The sequence below is a fragment of the Odocoileus virginianus genome, unplaced genomic scaffold (genome assembly GCF_023699985.2).
Source record: "Odocoileus virginianus isolate 20LAN1187 ecotype Illinois unplaced genomic scaffold, Ovbor_1.2 Unplaced_Contig_2, whole genome shotgun sequence".
NCBI lineage: Eukaryota > Metazoa > Chordata > Mammalia > Artiodactyla > Cervidae > Odocoileus > Odocoileus virginianus.
In genome coordinates this window covers 2,472,531-2,485,085 of record NW_027224319.1, presented here as the reverse complement: position 1 = coordinate 2,485,085, position 12,555 = coordinate 2,472,531, and the positions used below count along the sequence as shown (strand labels likewise).

The window sequence follows — 12,555 nt, the reverse complement described above, 5'->3', positions numbered from 1 at the left end:
CTCATTTTAATCTGAAGTGAGTCATGTAAGTTGATAAATTTAGAAGTGGCCTAAAGAGCTCTTAATCTCCTGCCTTCAGATAGTTGCTAGGAAGAGGCTGGTTCTCAGCGACCTCTGCATTGCAAATATACAAGACTGCAGGGCCGTGGTTGGTGCCCCTGCCCCCGCCGCCAGCAGACCCTGCTCCCCAGCCTATAGCACCTGCACCCCAGTTGCTGGGCTGTTAGACCTTCGGCCTGCCTCCTCCTCTGGAATCATCCTGGGCTGAATAGGAGCGACTGCTGTCTCGGGCTTGCTCCCAGGAAGCCCAACCTCAGATCCCCAAGGAAGTGCACACAGAGCCACAAGCTCCTTCTCTTCCAGCCCCGGCCCTTCCCTGTGACCTTGATTATCAGCAACGTCAGGGAAATTTCGAATCTTAGACCTTTCAAGTCCCAGGGTGCCCATCTGGCTCCAAAGTTCTCATTTCAAAGATGGGAAACTTTGTGCCCAGGAGGGATCATGACAAGTCCAAGGTTACCTGGAGTGTGTGTCAAGGCCCAGCTGCACCCCGGTCTCTGCTCACCCTCTTCCATCCCAATCCATTCTGTGACCCTGGCACAGCTCGGCATCTGGACCAGCTGGCCAGCGGGGCTTTAGCTCCCTCCAGGAGGGAGCTCTGCTGCGGCAACTCTGCAGCAGTCCCCGAGAAGGCGCCCGGAGGCCAGAAGGGCTGGTAAGGAGACCCGCGGGGTGACGGGGGTGGCAGGCTCTGCGGACCTTGGGCTTGGCCCAGTTCAGCTCCTTCCCCTGCACCATGGGGAACAGGCAGAGGCATAAAGGAGGAAGAAACCACTTCTGGCGGGAACCCCAACCTGGAAGACACTGCATCTGGCTGCTGTTTCTTCTTGAAACCCATCCTCCCCCAGGCAAGAACCTCGTTCTCCGTGAGAATCACAGAGTCCCAGACTGACACGGGCCAGGAGGAGACATCAGACTGGAGCCTGGAGCTGGGATCAGGCTCCTGCTCTGGGGAAGGCCAGCTGTGTGACCTTGGGCAAACTGATGTAACACTTGGGCCTCAGCTGTTTCATCTGTAAAATGGGTGCAGTCTGTCCTGCTATTATTTTATTGAGTCCCATGTCCATTTTCCCTACCATTTACAGAACTAGAAGAGACTCATTAGAAGCTCATTAAATAATAATTGCTTACACTTCCATCAAGCACTGCCCCCAGGCACTTTAATTCTATTTACTTCTCACAGCAATGGATGAATTGGATACTTCGGTTACATCCATTTTAAGATGGTGGGACTAAGGCACAGAGAGGCTATGAAGCTGGCACAAAGTCACACAGTCCGGAAATGGTGGAGCAGGAGTTGAAATCCTAGAGTCTGGGCTTTAAACTCCTCCCTGTACTACCATCTTTGCTGTTTGCTTTGAACTGGCAATTATTAGGCACCTACTGCATACAGGTACTCTGCTGGGCATGTGATACACTCAGGAGCTTGCTAACTTCTCACGACAGCTCTGGGAGGCTGGGATCACTTCAGAAGAGGAAGTGAGGGCTCCCGTGAGATGCACAGAAATGCCCAAGATTCCACTGTGACTGAGCTGGGCATGCAGGTGGGAGACGGCTCTGTTCTCCCAGCCTGGTGGCCCTGTCCAAGTCCTTCATAGGTTATTACCTTATTTACTGTATTTCACTGAAGCTAAGATGCATCTGCTGGAAGAAGCATCGCTACTTTATGTACACTTCAGAAAGAGAGAGGAGGCATGGCTGGGTCTACTGTGTACCCTGATTCAGAGATGTCAAAACGTGCATCACGCCATCCCCATGAGACTCAGCTTTCACCACCATGCCGTACAAGGGGAGGCGCTGCCCCCATTTGAGAGCTGAGGGAACTGGGGCCCAGAGGTGAAGGGCACACAGTTGGTTGGCACCTGGGCCTCAGGTCTGAGGCTGGGCCAGCTGGGCCCACACTTGGTCCTGAACCGTCCATATCGCAGCTCAGCCAGGCCATGTGGGACCTCCCCCTGCCCCCTCTCCCATCAGGTCGAGGGGGAGACTTGGTCAGCTGGAGCCCAGAGCCCCCTGTTTCCCAAACAGCCTTCCCAGGACCCTCCAGCCCTGCCCGGCCTCGACCGCAAGTGGCGGCAGCTCAGCTCCCAAGCTACCCTGGAGCCGGCACTCAGTCTAGGGAGGCCAGGCTGCAGTGATGCCTCTGGACCAAACCGTCCACAGCTCCTGCAGCGCGGCCCCCGGGCAGCCAGGTGTAGATGGGTGAAGCGGCCTGGGCCCGCATGGATAAGGCCAGACCTTTGTAGACAACTTCCCTTGCGGTGGCAGGAGAAGCCTGGAGAGACCTGCTTCCTTCCCCGGTAGTGACAAGGCTCCTGGACCCCAAACAGCGTCATCCCATCATGGCTTTCTCCCACAAGCTTTTCCAAGCCCAGGCTTCACTACAGCACGACGTCTCTCTGTCTTTGAAAATCAAATCCACTCCAGCCCTGGGACCAGGATTTGCCCCTTCTGCAGATATCTGCAAGGAAGTCCTCTGGGGGCCATTCCCCAAAAGCAGGACAGAAATGCAACATCTTTCAAACATCTGATGTGGTAGGGGCTTCACTTGTGACAGTTTTCTGTCCATCACATCATGCACAGATACGTTTGTGAGACAGGGTTCTTCAAGCTCAGATAGGCAAAGCTAGTGACTCAAGGTCACACAACAGTAAACGCTGGCATTGGGATTTCAATTCAAGCCTAGCTGGTGGCACAAGAGGAGATTACTTTAACATTGACCTCTGGGCAGGCCCTGAGCTGAGTGCTTCTTTGCATTACTTCACCAATTCTCCCACAAGCAATAGTATAATAATAACAACAACACTTCTATCACTCCCCATCTTACAGATGAAGAAACATCCTCTGGGCCCTCAACTGCAACACAACCCCAGGCAGGCACTTGATTTGAAACCCACTTGCCTCTCACAACAACTGAGAAGGTGGCTACTGATGTCACCCCCACTTAATGGAGGAGTAAACTGGGGTTAAGTCACTGGTTCAACCACGCACAGCTATTTCACGGTGGAGCCACTTGTTAGCATATGGCTTGGATTAAGCAATTACCCTCCCACACATTAAGTTAAAAAAATATTTGTAAAGTGCTTGAGGATATATTTTAACTATTAGAAATGACTATTAGGATTAGCATTTTAGAACTTGGCTATGATTCCACAAACTGAGTGGCTGCTGTCCCATTCTCCAGAAGAGAACACTGAGGTTCACCGAGAGTCCTGGCAGATTGGAAGGGACTGTGGGCTCTCAGCCTTCTGCCCTGCACTGGTCTTTGGGGGCCAGCAGGGCTCACCCACGCCCCCAGCTACCCTGCCCACCATCAGCTCTTCTCTCCCCAGGGCCCTGCAGGCTCTGGGTGAACACAGGGCTGGTTGGAGGTCTTGCCCTGTGGGTTCCTGGCTATGTGGAGCCCCCGTTCAGCAGCTGTGCCAGGGAGAAAGTGCACTGGAGACCTGGGTACATTCTCAGCTCTGCCCCTCATTTGTTGCGTGACTTGGGCACTTCTGAACTCCCCAGGCCTCAGTCTCTTTGTCTGTAAAATGGGTGACAGCGAGGAAACGTAGCCATGTGTGTTGGATTCACTGGCAGTAAAGAGTCTTTCTAGCAGCTCAGATGGTAAAGCATCTGCCTGCAATGCAGACCTGGGTTCGATTCCTGGGTTGGGAAGATTCCCCTGGAGAAGGAAATGGCAACCCACTCTAGTATTCATTGCCTGGGGAATCTCATGGACAGAGGAGCCTGGTGGGCTACGGTCCATGGGGGTCACAAAGAGTCAGAGACAACTGAGTGACTAACACACACGCAGCAGTCGATGGTCAACAAACACAGTCATCCCAAGGCCCCCAGCAAACACAGGGACTCGGGACGCTCAAGTCCCTTCCAGAGGCCCTCTGTACTTGTGGGCCGTGCATCTGCTGGTACAGAGCTGACTCCATCCATGAAACGCAACGGGCTGCATCGTGTCTACCCAAACTCAAGCCTACTCAGCACCTCAGAAGGGGCCCTTATTTGGAAAGGGGGTCTTTGTATCTGTAATTAGTTAAAGATCTCAGTCATCCTGGATTTAGGGTGGGCCCTGTACTCAATGACTATAAAGAGGAGATAAAAAAAGGAGAGGACACAGGGTGAGATGAGGATAGATTTGAGAGGGAGAGATGCGGCTATAAGCCAAGGACCACCTTGTATCGCTTCCCTCAGGGCCTCTAGGGGGAACTGGCCCTTCCAACACCTTGATTTCAAACTTACAGCCTCCAGAACTGTGAGAAAATAACTTTTATTGTTTTAAGCCATTAAACAGTTTGTGGTCATTTGCAATGTTGGCCACAGCAAACACACACAGCAGTTGTAACTGCTGCGGTTGGTCACACCTCCGACTTGCCCTGGCTCAGCCTCTTCACCCCGAGGGTCGGCTGGCAGGAGAATCTGCTCCCACTGAGGACATGAAGTGGGCGGGATCATGGTCCCCACCTTCCAGGGGGGAGCACGGGACCAGGGTGCCGTCACAACTTGCCCAAGGTCACCGATCCATGCCAGAGGTGGGCCTAGAAACCCGGTCACTCAATCCTCAGACCAAGGTCATTTCCCCCACTCCCAGGGACCTTTGTAGCCTCAGGGACCCCAGTCCTGGTGTGCCTTCCCCTGACCGTATCTGGCCCAGCCATCTCGCCCTGCATGGAACCTTGTAGATGCTTCCTGAGTTGTGCAAGATGCTTCCGAGGGCTGGAGGGCAGGGTGAAGCCCTCAGCACGTCACCAGGAAATCACTTATTTTTTAACCGTTGTCACCGTGCAGTCCTGTGAGTGGGCAGACTGGGAAACACAGTCCCATTTTACAGGTCCAAAATCAAGGCTCCAAGAGGCAGCAGGGCTAACAGAAGGGCACTCGAAAGCAGCGGAGGCAGGTTTTACGCTCACAGTAGTTCTCCATCTCCACAGTTTCCATTCACTAAGCCATGAATACAAGCCACATCTTGAGCCCAACACTCTTTCACTCGCGCGTTACCACAGCCTGGGACGTGGGTACCATTGTCATCCATTCCACAGATGGGTGAACTGTGCAGTGGCGGTCACCCACCCACTGGGAATGCCAGGACACACCATCTCCACCTACTTTCAGCTCTCAAAAAGTGACAAAGTGAAGTCGCTCAGTTGTGTCCGACTCTTTGCGACCCCACGGACAAGAGCCTACCAGCCTCCTCCATCCAGGGGGTTTTCCAGGCAAGAGTACTGGAGTGGGTTGCCATTCCCTTCTCCAGGGATTGGACCCGGGTCTCCTGCATTGTAGGCAGATGCTTTGCCCTCTGAACCACCAGGAAAGCCTCTCAAGGAGGGGTAAAGTCAGACACCCAGTTGTCTCCAGCCAGGAGAACATTCTCCCTAAATATTTTGTTTCAGGCTCCTACAGGGAGGGAGGGAGGGATGAATTGCCGCAGGTTCAGTGCTCAGATTTTGGAGAGAGCAGGATGGGCTGGTGGGGGGTGGGGGCTGAGATTCCGGGCATGAGACCCACCCCTGCCTCCTACTCTGCACCGTGTGCTCCAGGCAGGGCTGGGGGAGGTGCCTGTCCACCCCCTGCATCCGGTGTGTGTGCATGTGGCACCCAGATCCTGCACCCCAGACACCTCTACTGCAGCCCTTTGGGAACTAAAGAGGCTGAGAGGAGCCACATTCTGTAGCCCAGGCTCCCCCACGGCCCCAGCCTTGACCGTGCACCTACTACGTGCCAGCTGCTTCTTAATATTAGTCTGGATAAACCGTGCGTGCTCAGTCGAGTCCAACTCTTTGCCACCCCATGGACTGCAGACCGGCAGGCTCCTCTGTCCATGGGATTCTCTGGGCAGGAATACTGGAGTGGGTTGCCATTTCCTCCTCCAGGGGATCTTTCCGACCCAGGGATTGAACCTGTGTCCTGCACTGGCAGGCGGGTTCTCTACCTCTGAGCCACCCAGGAAGCCCTGAGTTAAGCAGCCCTACTTTAAAACTATCTCTGTTCTAGAGAAGGGCAGAGTGAAGTTACAGAGAGGAGCCTCGTCACCACTGTCAGGACACGGCTGGGGTGAGGCATCCCCAGGGCTCATGGCCAAGGCCCAGGGAGTCTCCTTGGAGCCCTCCTCCCAGCCACACGGGACCTGAAGCTTGCCCGGCTCCCAGAAAGGCCTGATTTAACTGCGCGTGGATGTCAGGGGCTGGGGGTTGGGCGGAGGACTGGAGGGCTGGAGAGCCAAGGTTCAGTCTCCTTCTGCCACCAACTTGCCAGGCACCCTCAGTTTCCCGAGAGGCGGTGGTGGCCAGGGAGCCGCCTGATGGCAGGCACGCCCAGCTCCGAGACTCTGTGAGCTCCAAAAGCTCATTCTCACGCCTCTCGGCTTCCCCTGGGGGCTTAGAGCCGTAGAGATGAGAACGCGGGGGCTCCAATGAAGAGCCAGGACCTCCTGACGTACTGCGGGACCCAAAGATCTGCCGCCACGGGTGATTCTTTAGGTTCCCATCCTTGCCTCCGCTCCTGACCTTGGCCGATCACAGCAGCTCTGCTGCCCCGGCTCCCGGCCCTGGCTCCAGGCATGGCTCTGTACACAGCCCTCCACAGCAGTCCAGGGCCCCGGCCAGCCGCGGGCCCGGCAGGGCAGGGACAGGTCTGCCCGGGCCACACGTGAGGACACGGAGATGCCGAGACAGAGCGACTTGCCCAAGGTCACACAGCTGCCCGGGGGCAGAGCCTGGGCCTGGCGTGGGCAGCCTTTTGCCTGAGACTCAAACATCTGGGGGAAACCAGGGACCCAAACAGGCCTCTGCTGCTGGGTGCCTGGGACCAGAGCAGGGGCTGGCAAGACTCCCCACTCTCCACTGAGCACAGTATGATCTTGGACAAGTCCCTTCCCCTGGCTGGGCTTAGGTATCAATTCTATGGGGTCATGGGGTGGCAGAGGTATCCGGGTGCCCAGGACAGGGCCACACTTGCCTGGGGAGGGCTCTGCCTTCAGTCACAGGAGACCCTCTGGACCCTTTCTTGGAGCCTTACTCCCAGATCCTAAGATCTTGGCTAGCTGGCACTCAAGAGGTTGGTACTCCAAATTGGAGCTGGCCTTGCACAGGAGGGGAGAGGAGGAGGGGAGCCTGGTGGCTTAGCCTACTCCCCATCTCTGCCTCATTCCGGCTGTGTGACCTTGGGTAAGTGCCTTCACTTCTCTGTGCAGCTTCTTCATCTGGGATGTGAGGATAATAAGGCTACAGGAGGCCTCACTGAAGTGCCAACCATGGAGTCATTAGTTGAGTGAAGGCTAGCAGGCTTATTATCATCTACCCTGGTGTCCTTGACCCTCACCTGTCCTGGGCAGAGAGAGACGGGGAGTGGGGGCATGATGAGAAAACAGAGGGAGGGGGCCAGCCACTCCAGAGGGGGTCAGCTTTTCTGACTTTCAGTTTGAAGAGGACTTTGGAGGCTGCCGGAGGCGTCCCAGGCCCCAGCTCTCAAAGACCCCACAGCAGTGTGCCGGTTTTCAGGTACCCAGAGAAGGGGGTGGCGGGGCTAGTCCGGGCTCCTGGTGGTCTGGGTCATGGGCAGAGACCACCCCTGCCACCTCCTGTTTTCTTTCCAATTCTAGGCACTTCTGCAGAGTGCCAAGAACCCAAGATGGCCTTGCTGAGCATAGGCACAGCTTGCTGGGAATGTGGGCTGGCCCTCCCCTCAGACCTGTGGCAGCAGGTGTCCCCCTGTCCCCACAGGCAGTCCCGAGGGGCGATCCTCTCCCCAGCACTCCCACGAAGGACGCCTGGCTGTTGAGGGGTGAGTGTGTGCTACGTCTCTGCCTGGGCCATCTTAGAACCCGCGCAACCCACATTCACCTGTGGGCACATTCCAGCAGGCCCTGCACCTGCCAGCGCAAGGACAGGCATGCAGATGGCACTGAGGATGCCACATGTGTGTGCCTGTCACTTTCACAGGGGCCAGCCCTCACCGGGGCCCCAGCCACAGACACAGCTGCTATGGGGCCTCACGGCGTGCAGGTCGACTCACCCACGGCCAGCCTACGGCATTTCTGTGTTGGTGCTGCTGGCATGCATGTGAGGGGATGCTGTCCTCACAGGTGTGAGTGTGTGTGTGTGTGTGCAAGCACATGCATGCTGTGGTCATGCACATGCTGTATGCTGCAGGTGAGCAGGTGGTATTCAGGGCTGTGAACTGTATTCACATGAGCTGGGGTGTATCTAGGGGCACTGGCACGCCATATGTGTGTGTATAATTTGAACACATACGATGCACTACTCTGCGTACTATATTTGTATATGTGCATCTGTGCGGATCTGTGGATGTATGTGTGCCCTGATGAGAATGGGACTGGGGGGAGTACGAAGGTGGCTGAATAATATGGGCCACCGGCCTCAATCCTGGACACCCCCTCCCTCACCTGCAGGGTTCCCCCAGAGACGCAGCCCCCTCCCTGCCTCTGCTCCTCCAGAGAAGTTAACAGGCGGAGGGCCCCGGGGCCCGTGCTCCAAGCCCCCCTCCTCCCGCACACGTCAAAGGAGAATTTCTCCGGATGGCGCCCGCCGCTCCTGGAGATGCCCCAAACGTCAGCTCTGCCTCCTCCCAGTGACCTGGAGAGCAATGCAGGCAAGGAGAGGAGCCCGCTCCGTGCTGGACAAGGGGCCTTCAGCGTCGCACCGAGACCCTCTGCTGGTCGAGCCCGCCTGCTCACTTACCCTTCTGAAGGTCGAGCCAGGCTGGGCCGACCCCTCCCCACACGACCTGGGTGAGCAGAGGACAGCCGTGGCGTGGACCGGCCACTGGGCTAGAACGGGTGGCTGCCCACGGCAGCTCATCCTTGGGGCGTGCAGAGGCCCCCTGCTGGATTTCCCAACCTTGACCTGGCCTGGGGGCAGGGAGGAGCCCCCCTGCCAGATGCCTAGGGCTCAGCCAGAGGCCACCGAGGCTGACCGGGGCTTTGGGACAAAAGTGCCAACTCCACCACCCAGCATGACTGCTGCAAAACGGCTGGCCATCCCACTCCTGCTCCCCTCCAGGCCGTTTCAGGAACCGGGGGGACTTGCCCCTGCCACCACACGCCCGGCTGGCCTGACCCAGGTAGGGGGGCTCCCTGGCACTTTGCAGCAGCCCACCCCACCAAGGGGACTCTCCACGGGGGCCTCCCTCTGCCTCTTTCCCAGGACTCTGGCCGCGGCGGGCAGGGGGCACCCTCCGGTCCTCTGCGTCTCCCTGGGACAAGCTCAGAAGGAAAAGAACCTTGTTCCCCACTGCCGCCGGCCGGCCCTTGCGTAACATCCATTAGGTGCATTTGCTGCCCAGAGGCGGCCAGAATCTGCCTGAGATCCCGGGCATCCGCCTGTCCGAGGCCCCCCTGCCCATGTCCCCAGCACCCCAGCCCTCCCCCCACAACACATGGACCCTCACACTAGTACCTCCCTCAGCGGGCCGGCTCCCAGTGCAGCCTGAGCTGCTGTGGGATAAACAAGCCGGCTCCTACCCACCCCCCACCCCCCACCAACGCTGCCACCGCCACCAGCATCAGCACTGAAAAAAATTTAAATGAAATGAAACAAAATAAAATGGATGAGGGAGGAAGGGGAGAGCGAAATGGGGCGCTTTTTATTTTTTATTTCTCATGCTGGGGTATGCCGGTACTTACTTGGCTACGAAAATCGCCACAAATCCGGCACGGTTTCCAGGCGGGCAGCACCAGAATCGCGGTGCGGCAGCTGGTCCCGCGGCTGAGCCCAGCCGGCGTGCCCGGGTCCCTCTGCAGACTGTACCATCCTGCCCGAGCAGGTGGGGGGGGGCGGGGGGGCGGGAAGGCGCCGGCGCCGGCTTCTAGGAGAGCATCTCACCGGCAAAATGCAAGATCTCGGGGGAGGTGGAGGCCGCCCCTGTCGCCGCGCTGCCGCCCAGGCTGGGGGAGGGGGCACAGGAGGACGAGGGAGGGGCGCGGGGAGGGCGCGTCCTGATGCGGGGGCTGGGGGGACTGGGGGAGGCGGGTGGGGGGCGGCGGTGCGTGGACCGAACCACCACCACCAGCACGGTGTTGTTTGCGGTTTTAATTCCTCCCCGTGGGATCATGAGGAACTGAAGCTGGCGGAGTCCCAGAAATATGCCCGCTCCCCCAAGCAGGAGGGAATGTCAAGGGCGTAGTGAGGGTAGGCTCGGGGCTGCTGGAGGGGAGGAGGGTCCTTCGGGTGAGTGGCGGAGGTGCGGGGGGTACTGAGAGAGAGGGGAGGATTTTGCCCATATGGCCCTACTTTCCCTTACTTTCGGAGGGACCCATTCAGCTAGGCAGAGGCTCTGGTGCCCCCTCTTTTTGAGCAGGACACCCCAGATCTTGGGGTCAAAGGTCACGTGGGGAGCAAGTGGACTCAACACAGACTAAACACAACTGTGGTCTTAGGATGAATGGAACCAGGCTGGCAGTGAGCTCCCTGCTGCCATGGGAACACAGCCGCTGGACCCCCACAGCCCCACTGCCGGGCTGGGCGCACCCCGACCTGCCTGGGGGCTGCTTGTCTGCAGAGGACTCTCTCCAGGGGCCATTTCTCCACTCACAAGTGCCCCCTGGCAAAGGGCTGTGCATGCCTTGCACCTCTCCAGAATTTGCAGGGACATCTCTGTGATGAGCTGGGGGGCTGATAGTGTCCAGAGGACCCCCAACAAGGAGTCTGCAGGAATGGGATTCCCCCAGCCAGTTGCCGGCTTCTTCCCACCTCTTCTCTGCAGACCTGCTGCCCCCTTACCTCCTGATGGGTGGGGAGGCCAGCCCTAGGAGCAAGGGTAGGAGGTCACAGTGCATGCAGGGGCCTCTCTTAGATTCCGGAGCCTCCCCCTCCACCAGCCTGCCCCCTCCAGCAGGGGCGCCCTGCTTGGCAGGAGGGCACTGAAGGCGGAAGGACCTTTAGGACAGTGTCTTAGGGCACCTGTCCATGTGGCAGGGGTGCTGTAGGGGCAGGGTGAGGGCTGGGGCTGCCCCGGGAGGCTGCTCCAGACTCCAGCTGCCTCTTTCCCCTGCCCCCACTCCCAGCCCACTTCTGCCCGCCCGAGCGTCCCAAGCTGCTGCTCCATCCCTGGGCTGGCACAGAATATCAATTTGTCTCGTTAAGCTGAAAGTCTGCACTGCACCAAAATCAGAACCCGGCCCAGGCAGAGGGGCCGCGAGAGGCAGAGAGCCGGGAGCACCAGCGGCCACGCAGATAACCCCTTGCCCTTCATCGCCTCAGCCCTGCCTGGGGTCCCCTTCTGCCGCTGGGCCAGGCCGAGTGAGATGCAGGGAGGCTGGTGAGAAGCTGAGGGTGCTATGCGTGGGGTGGCCTGGGCTCCCCTGGGGCTGGCGGAGGAGGCACCAGGCTGCGTTCGGAAGGAGCAGCCCTGGACGCCGCTCAGGGAGGCTGAGATAGGGACCTCCCATCTCGGCCCCTTCTCGATGGGTGCTGATGGGGGTACTCCACTGGTCACCCTACCCCTCCACTCAGACTCACATACTCTACTTCAGGAGGGGCCATACCAGGAGTACCCCCTTCTCCAGGGCCCGGGGAGGGGAAGCCTCTGCCCCCCAACACGGGGCCAAATACAAGTGTTGGAGGCGCTGGGGTGAGGGCGAGCACAGAACGGCAGAGGGGAGAGGCCCACTTCAGCTCCCGTCCGGTGGGAACAACGGTGTCTGGGCCAGGAATCCCACCTTTATGACTGTGAGATGACTGGGGGCATAGCTCTCTCCCTGTGATTACAAAACAAACAGCCCCGCAAGGGCCCGCTTACGAGCCACCGTCCAGAAAGGATAATCTCTCCCGTGTCCAGTGCATTTTAGTTTGCAGAGGCCACCTGCAAAACAGTAAATCGCTTGCTTCTCACAAGTATGCTGGAGAGAGCACCCATATTACAGATGGGGAACCTGTGTGGCCCCGAGGCATTGCAGTGGCCAGGGCAAGGTCCCTCAGGTGGGAAGGGGGCAGATGGAACCCCTGCTCCAAGCCTGAGGACTACAAGCCCAGGGCTCCCTACACATGAAGGCCAGAGACACAGGCCGCCTGAGGGCCCACACTCTCCCGCTTGGCTGTCCAAAGTCCTGCCTGTCCCCTGGCCCCCGTGAGGGCTGGACCGGGCCTTCACTAAAGGACACCAAACTCTTGGGATGCTCTTAGGGTACTCCCTAACTTTTGAGGCAGTCCAAGTGTTAAACGGCAGAGTTTGGAAGCTTTAGGCCCACAAACTCCTACTCATCCTTCAAAGTCCAGCTCAAATGCCACTGCCTTACCCCTCCCCTGGAATCAGTTCTGATTCCAGCAACAGAATTGGTCCATAACTCTGGCCCAGCTCTGACCACAACATTTCACATCTGTCTCCCTCCCAGGCTTGTGACCATATCAGCTCTGTCTCCAAGTTCCAGCTCCCAGCATGCGGTAGGTGCCACAATAAAGGCCCGAGTGAATCTGCTGATGTGTAGTTTTACGTTATCAAATACCGGAACGAGAAAGACGCTTATCTAGGAGCTCTCCCATTTTA

At 58.0% G+C, this 12,555-nt stretch overlaps 1 protein-coding gene across 13 annotated transcripts in view; it reads right to left on the bottom strand.

Annotated features, from left to right (window-relative positions):
• ATP2B2 (ATPase plasma membrane Ca2+ transporting 2) overlaps positions 1-12,555 on the bottom strand; it is a 368,357-nt gene that overhangs the window by 163,578 nt on the left and 192,224 nt on the right. The window contains exon 1 of one of the 13 annotated variants that reach the window (XM_020872646.2): positions 9,698-9,908. The exons of the other annotated variants lie outside the window; for them this stretch is intronic. The gene's annotated coding sequence lies outside the window, so the exon portion shown is untranslated. Of the gene's footprint in view, positions 1-9,697; positions 9,909-12,555 lie in introns of those variants that run through there. 13 annotated transcript variants of the gene reach the window in all.